Source organism: Hirundo rustica, chromosome 7 (assembly GCF_015227805.2).
Source record: "Hirundo rustica isolate bHirRus1 chromosome 7, bHirRus1.pri.v3, whole genome shotgun sequence".
Taxonomy (NCBI): Eukaryota; Metazoa; Chordata; class Aves; order Passeriformes; family Hirundinidae; genus Hirundo; species Hirundo rustica.
The window spans coordinates 32745369-32751368 of NC_053456.1; positions in this window are offsets into that span (position 1 = coordinate 32745369).

Genomic DNA, 6000 nt, shown 5'->3' on the forward strand with positions numbered 1-6000 from the left:
CAATATCTCTCTTTATTTTTCCTCTTGTGAAACAAGTCTATTTCTTTCACTCTTGACACTCAAGTCAGCCCCCTAACAGTCTTAGAAGGGTTTGTGTGAGGGATTCAGAAGGAATACAGGGGATCAGCCCCACTGTGCCATCCCTTGGGAATGCACTGCCACACCACTTCCAGAGGAACACCCAAACAAGCGCTGCAGGGAGAGCTTCACTTATTATCACTCATTACTTCATGAGATAAATGCACAGTAACACTGTTTTGTGCTACTGTTCTGTCATTCCATTGCAGTCTCCTGCAGGGAAAAGGAAAGTGTCTGCTCTAATTTTCCTTAGTCATGGAAATAAAATGCTCAGGCACCCAAAGAACATGGCCATCATGAACATTTTTTCCTCAAGTTAGGAGTGGACTCTTTGGTGGCAAAAAAATCCTGAGTGTTTTCCTGAACTTGTCTGCGAGGAGGAATAATTAAACCTTCATTTGTTTCTATGCAACTTTTCCATTAAAGTCTCAACCCCAAAGCTTTCTATCCAGCAGCAAAAGACAAAGCTTTTAAAAAGCCAAATATTTTGAAGCATTATCACCTAAATGCCTCAAAGGCATGCCCTGAAAGCAACCCGCAGTGCCCCGAGCCCTCAGGCAGGTGAGCACGGCCACTATGGGCAGCACAGTGGCCTTCAGTCCACTCATCAAACCTGTGGTTTGATGGTTTTTTCTGGGTTTTCATTGGGTTTGTGTTTATTGTTTTGGATTTTAAATTATCTGTGGCCCAGGCGCAGCTTGATTGGGCCACCAGTCGCCTGGCGAACTCGACCAGCCCAGCAACCGGGGCAGGCTGCAGCAGCCAATGCTTAACTTCTCTAATTAATTATGTTTAATTAACTTGTCTAATTAACGTCATCAATTCTTCATAAGTAGTGTAAATTTTCCACTATGGCCAGCATGGTTTTTCGACAAGCCGCTATTATTAGAGCGCAGATTGGGAACGTTACTGAAACTAAGTTTTATTAAAACAACCTTGGTTTGTGTCAAAGCACAAAACCTGGGGGAGAGATGCATTGCCAGGATCTGGACACAAAGAGGGCAGAATTTATGGATGACAAGGACGCGTTGCAGAAACTTGAGCTAAAGAGAGTCTAACAAAGACAACCCAGCAATTGCACTGAAACTGTCTCTGAGAAAAAGATAATTAAAAGACTGCAAATGTGGGCTAATTAGCATGAGAATGGAGAAATCAACAAAAGAATACTAATTAATGATATGTAATTTATAGCCTATGAACAGTAATTTCTTTGTTTGCTAAAAACATATTAATATTGAGAAGTTTTCCAAGTGAGTGTGCACGTTTGGGGGGCAACCACACACACCCCAAGCACTGTGAATAAAGTGATGCTGGCCTTCTAATATCAACGTTGGTTTGATTTACCCTGACATTTTTGGTGACAACAGGGCAGCACCACAAATTAAGAGTGACAGCAACACAGGTACATGTTCTTCGAGGTCGAGCTGCTGGCCTTCCCTCAGGGAGGAAAGGTGTGCAGGATGGAACCCACCCTCACTTGCAGCAGCAGTTCTGTTAATCACAGTTAATTGGGACCAGCTGTGGTGCTGCAGCCACACCTGAAGATTACCATTGTTAATTGGGTGCCATCAGGCCAGGGCATGTGTTGAGAGAACTTTCTGGAGGGGCCAGAAAGGCTTGGTGGACCTGAGCCTCTGTTTGGGGTGTGCCCATGACAACAGATGTGCAATTAGGGCTCCCCTAAATGGCCAGCAGCCCTGGAAAGCATGCCAGGTGTTAAGGTTTCAAAAATGGTTCTGGGTTGGGTTGATATGAGGGAAAGTCACCCTTCCCCTTGTGCCTTCCTTGTCCTTCCCAGAAACAATGTGACTCCTGAGAGCACCAGGAACCTTACAAAGCCTCCAAGATTCACCACAGACCCAAATTCTCCACATGTGAGATGTGGAAAATATTTCTCTGACATCCACTGAAATACACAACTTCTATGAGGGAAGAAAAGTCAACAAAAACATGTCCTTCAGTAATCAGTTGTGACTGAGAAGATACACTTTTAAAAAAGCCCTCGCCATTTGCATACTACTTATTTTTAACGGTAGAGGTCTGCATTGCAAGTGTACTGTAAAGTCAGTTTGAAAGTGGGCATGTAAAATATACTGAATTTGTAATATTTTACTGCCCCATGAAGGGCACCTAATTTGGACATTGAACATTTTTGCAGTGAGTAAGCACTTCTAGAAATTCAATACACATAGTTTCCCACAGAGTGACATTTTTATGGAAAGCTGCACAATTCTGAGCTGCAAATACCGTGTGTGCTTAGTTAGCAGTTTTACAAGCAGACAAGTTGTGGTTGCTATCGGGTATCTTTTTTTTGTTGTGTGATCTTCTTCAACTTCACAGCAAGTATAAAGGCTGTTCTTAGGAGAAAATCGTCTTTCCACTGAGAATTAATCTTTTTTGGTATGCTCTCTATTTCTGGATTCCACTATTCTGCTGCTGTCAAAATCCAGTTTCCCTACAAGGTGACTGACACATTGAGTACCCCCTTCCTTCCCTCCCTTTTAATAATAAAGAATCTAAAGACATAATGATTTGTTTATGCTTTTGTGCATTTTCTGTTGAAGGATTTTTCCTTTTAGATGACTATTCGGTTCCAATTTAAGGCTGAAATAGAGCCACACTGTTAAAACTTTCCAATGGAGGCCAAAGAAGTCAATACCTCTCTGGTCTGTATAGTCTAAGTCTATTTCCTACCATTTTCAGGGTCCTCAAGATTTAAAAGGATTCTCCATTAACTGTAGTAATTCTGAAATTTGACAGAATTGTCATGGATAGTTCATGTTTACTCACTGAAAGCAAAAAAAAAAGGGGAATGAGACTAACATTGATGGTATTTATAATGCACTTGGGTGCAGTGACAAAGTTATCCTTAATATTGATCTGTCTAGGAGAAGTTATGTGACAAAAGGGAGTTAAAGCAGAAAAGGTTATAATTTTAAAGAAAACTTTGAAGATTATGTTGTTTTTATTCAACAGGAGATACATAAGGTAATATTTTTAAAGTAACAATATTTCAATTATTAAGTTTCAATTATTTCCATGCATCTCACAGCACCATAGATTTGGCCCCTGTCTCTGTACTTACACATAGAAACGATATTAAAATGTGAGTTGTCCAAATAAAATAAACCCTACTTGGGGAGGGCAAGGGCATGCTACGAATAGCAATTATAATGGATTTCCTGTGTGGAGGGCTGGCAACTCTGTTACTGAGTGATGTAAATGAGATCAGAATTTAGTCCAAGGTTCTGTTCTCCATTTCTAAACCGGTTACCTCCCACTGTGGCAGATGTGAATACATATGGGAGAAAGAACAGAACAGATCAGATCCATCCTGTGGGAGGACAGGAACAATGTACATATTGATCTATTGCATGTAACCACAAATCAAAGAATATTCACATGGAACAGGAACATATGTATTTGTTTCATATATGACATACTTGTATTTTTAATAAGATTTACATTTAAATTCATGTAAAGTAATATCACATAAAGATATGATAAATGAACACCAGAATTTATGTAACCAGGTATTCTTTGAATCAACACATTCTACTTTTTTAGCTTTATAGTTGATGTTAAATTCAGAATTTTTCTCTTTGAGCTTGGATTCCTTTAAGTATACCTAATAGGAACTGAAATATTTCTAATAAGAAATAGAGCACAGCAGAACTTTTTATTTCTAAGTCTTCGTCCCTGCCCTGTCTGTATTCTCACTCTTAATGCCATTAGTATTTGTTCTTTTTTAAAGTGACTGTTTTCCTGGAATGCATTTTCCAAGAGGAGCTCATGGTAATCATTTATTGTGTTGGGATGTTGTTTTTGTTTCTGTCACATAGTAAAAAGTTACCTTTATGTAAAAGAGCTGAAATCATGATGAAAAATCATCCAGAAAATTTCTGAATTATAAAAATATGTAAATTATGCAAAACCAAGTCTTGCCTGAAGGGTGAGAGACAGGAAGCCTTAAAGAAAGTTGACACACTTTGTGAAGTGACAGACAGGCCTTGTTCTTGTGCAGTTTTTAAAATGGTAGGAAATTCAAAGAAAAAAGTCTACAGTTAAACTGAAAATCACACATTTCCACAAACCTGAAGGAAATGTTTCCTGGGATGATTAATTTGCTGCTGTGAATGTCCAGCAGCTTGGCACATGAGAGTCACCCCTGTCTGGAAAAAAGTTTATTGGAACATGGGTTTCATTAATACTTCCACCAATTTTTCCAATGTTTTTCCATATCTATACAAAGCAGAATTAGTAATTGAGCTGCTAAATTGTTTCCTTTGTGTGTGTGTGTGTGTTGTATTTTTCTGCAGATGTCCTCGGAAAGGATTCTCTGTGGCCATAAAAAATGGCTATTGATGATGAAAAATGCATTTGATCAAATTATTCCTTCAAAATGGGTGTAACCTTGCAGGAAAAGGATAAAGAGGCCACATGAAAGTGGAGGATGTAATTCTTGATGCCCAAGATGATGGGAGTGGATTCTAGGATGGAGGCACAGGTGCCAGTTGTGTTGTGCACTGGTTTTATCCCTGTTCCTGTTAGCAGGAGTAGCTGGCTGGAAAGAAGAGAGACGTGGCAGAGCTTTCCAAAGATGGTGGAAGTTCTCATCGCCATGACAAGAAAACAGGAGAAGAAGGGAGAGGTTAAAACTCTCTACAGCTGCCCCCTCTCTAGAAAATGTCTGCTTAGGCCAGTATGCTCTTTGGCACAATTTCCAAGTACAAGAATATTGTCAGTGCTGCAAACTGTTTAATATTCACCTGAAAACTGTTATTTGCATGCAGGTCCACGTAGGAGCTTCAGATCTTGACCACTGTTCTCAGGAGTATGTAAAGAAACACCAAAGATTTGATTACTGTCCTGTAGGGAAAAATAAGCACTTAAAAACCTACTAAGTTCCAAATATCCTATTTTGCATTACAACTGTATTCCTAAAATTTAGAAAACTGGTTCAAGGGGGATTAAATCTGGTTTCCTGTGAGTCCATCCTTGTAAAGCTTAATAAATTATGCATTCATTTCCTTTTCTGAGTTACTGCAATGGTTTTGCAGCATATTTGCCACAAAGCTGAAGTTCAGAAGAGGGCTGCAACCCGTCACAAGATAGAAAGGAGAAAACAGTGAGAAAAATTACATACTTTAAATATATATATATTTTTATATATACTTTAAATATACAAGGTGTAAGTCCTGAGGGCTATATCTGCAAACAAAATCCTTCAGTTTAACAGCCAACATAGAACTGCCATTCTGACACTCTATGGAAGAGTTTGCCCCTTTGCTGTACATTTTATTAGAAGAAAGAAGAGAAATCTGCATTCTGGGTGGTCATTGGACAGTTTCCACTGCTACAGTAAACTATGCTGCCTGAAAACCACACAGAGGACAAGGGTTCATATTTCCTTGAAAAACTCAAAAATAGTCTAAACCTAGTAGTGATTTGGAAACAGAGAGGAGACAAAAAGGAAAAACAAATACAAAATGTAACTAAATCTAGAGCATCTCAGCTCTGTGGAAAAGAGATTTTTTTTTTGAGATGCCTTCAGTCCCTCATGCACATGGTAAATTTTTTAATTAATATAACCTGGTACAAAAATTATGTGAAAGAAAAAAAAAGACAAAATTAAGGCCACAGTAATCAGTTATCAAATGCTCACTATCTATATTTTCCATGATTTTTTTTTTTTTTAAATAGTGTTAGGAGCCTAGAAATGGTCGGATTCAATCATATCTACTTAGGACTAATTTATTTGTCAAGACATAGCATAATAAATACTTAGAGGTCCTGAATTAAATGTTCATATGTCAAATTGCTGTTCTGTTTGCTATCAGCTGATGTTTATTTGCTCAGAAGCCTGTCAATGTTCTTCAGAGCCACTGTTATCACCTAAATTTAAATTCTTTACATCTGTGC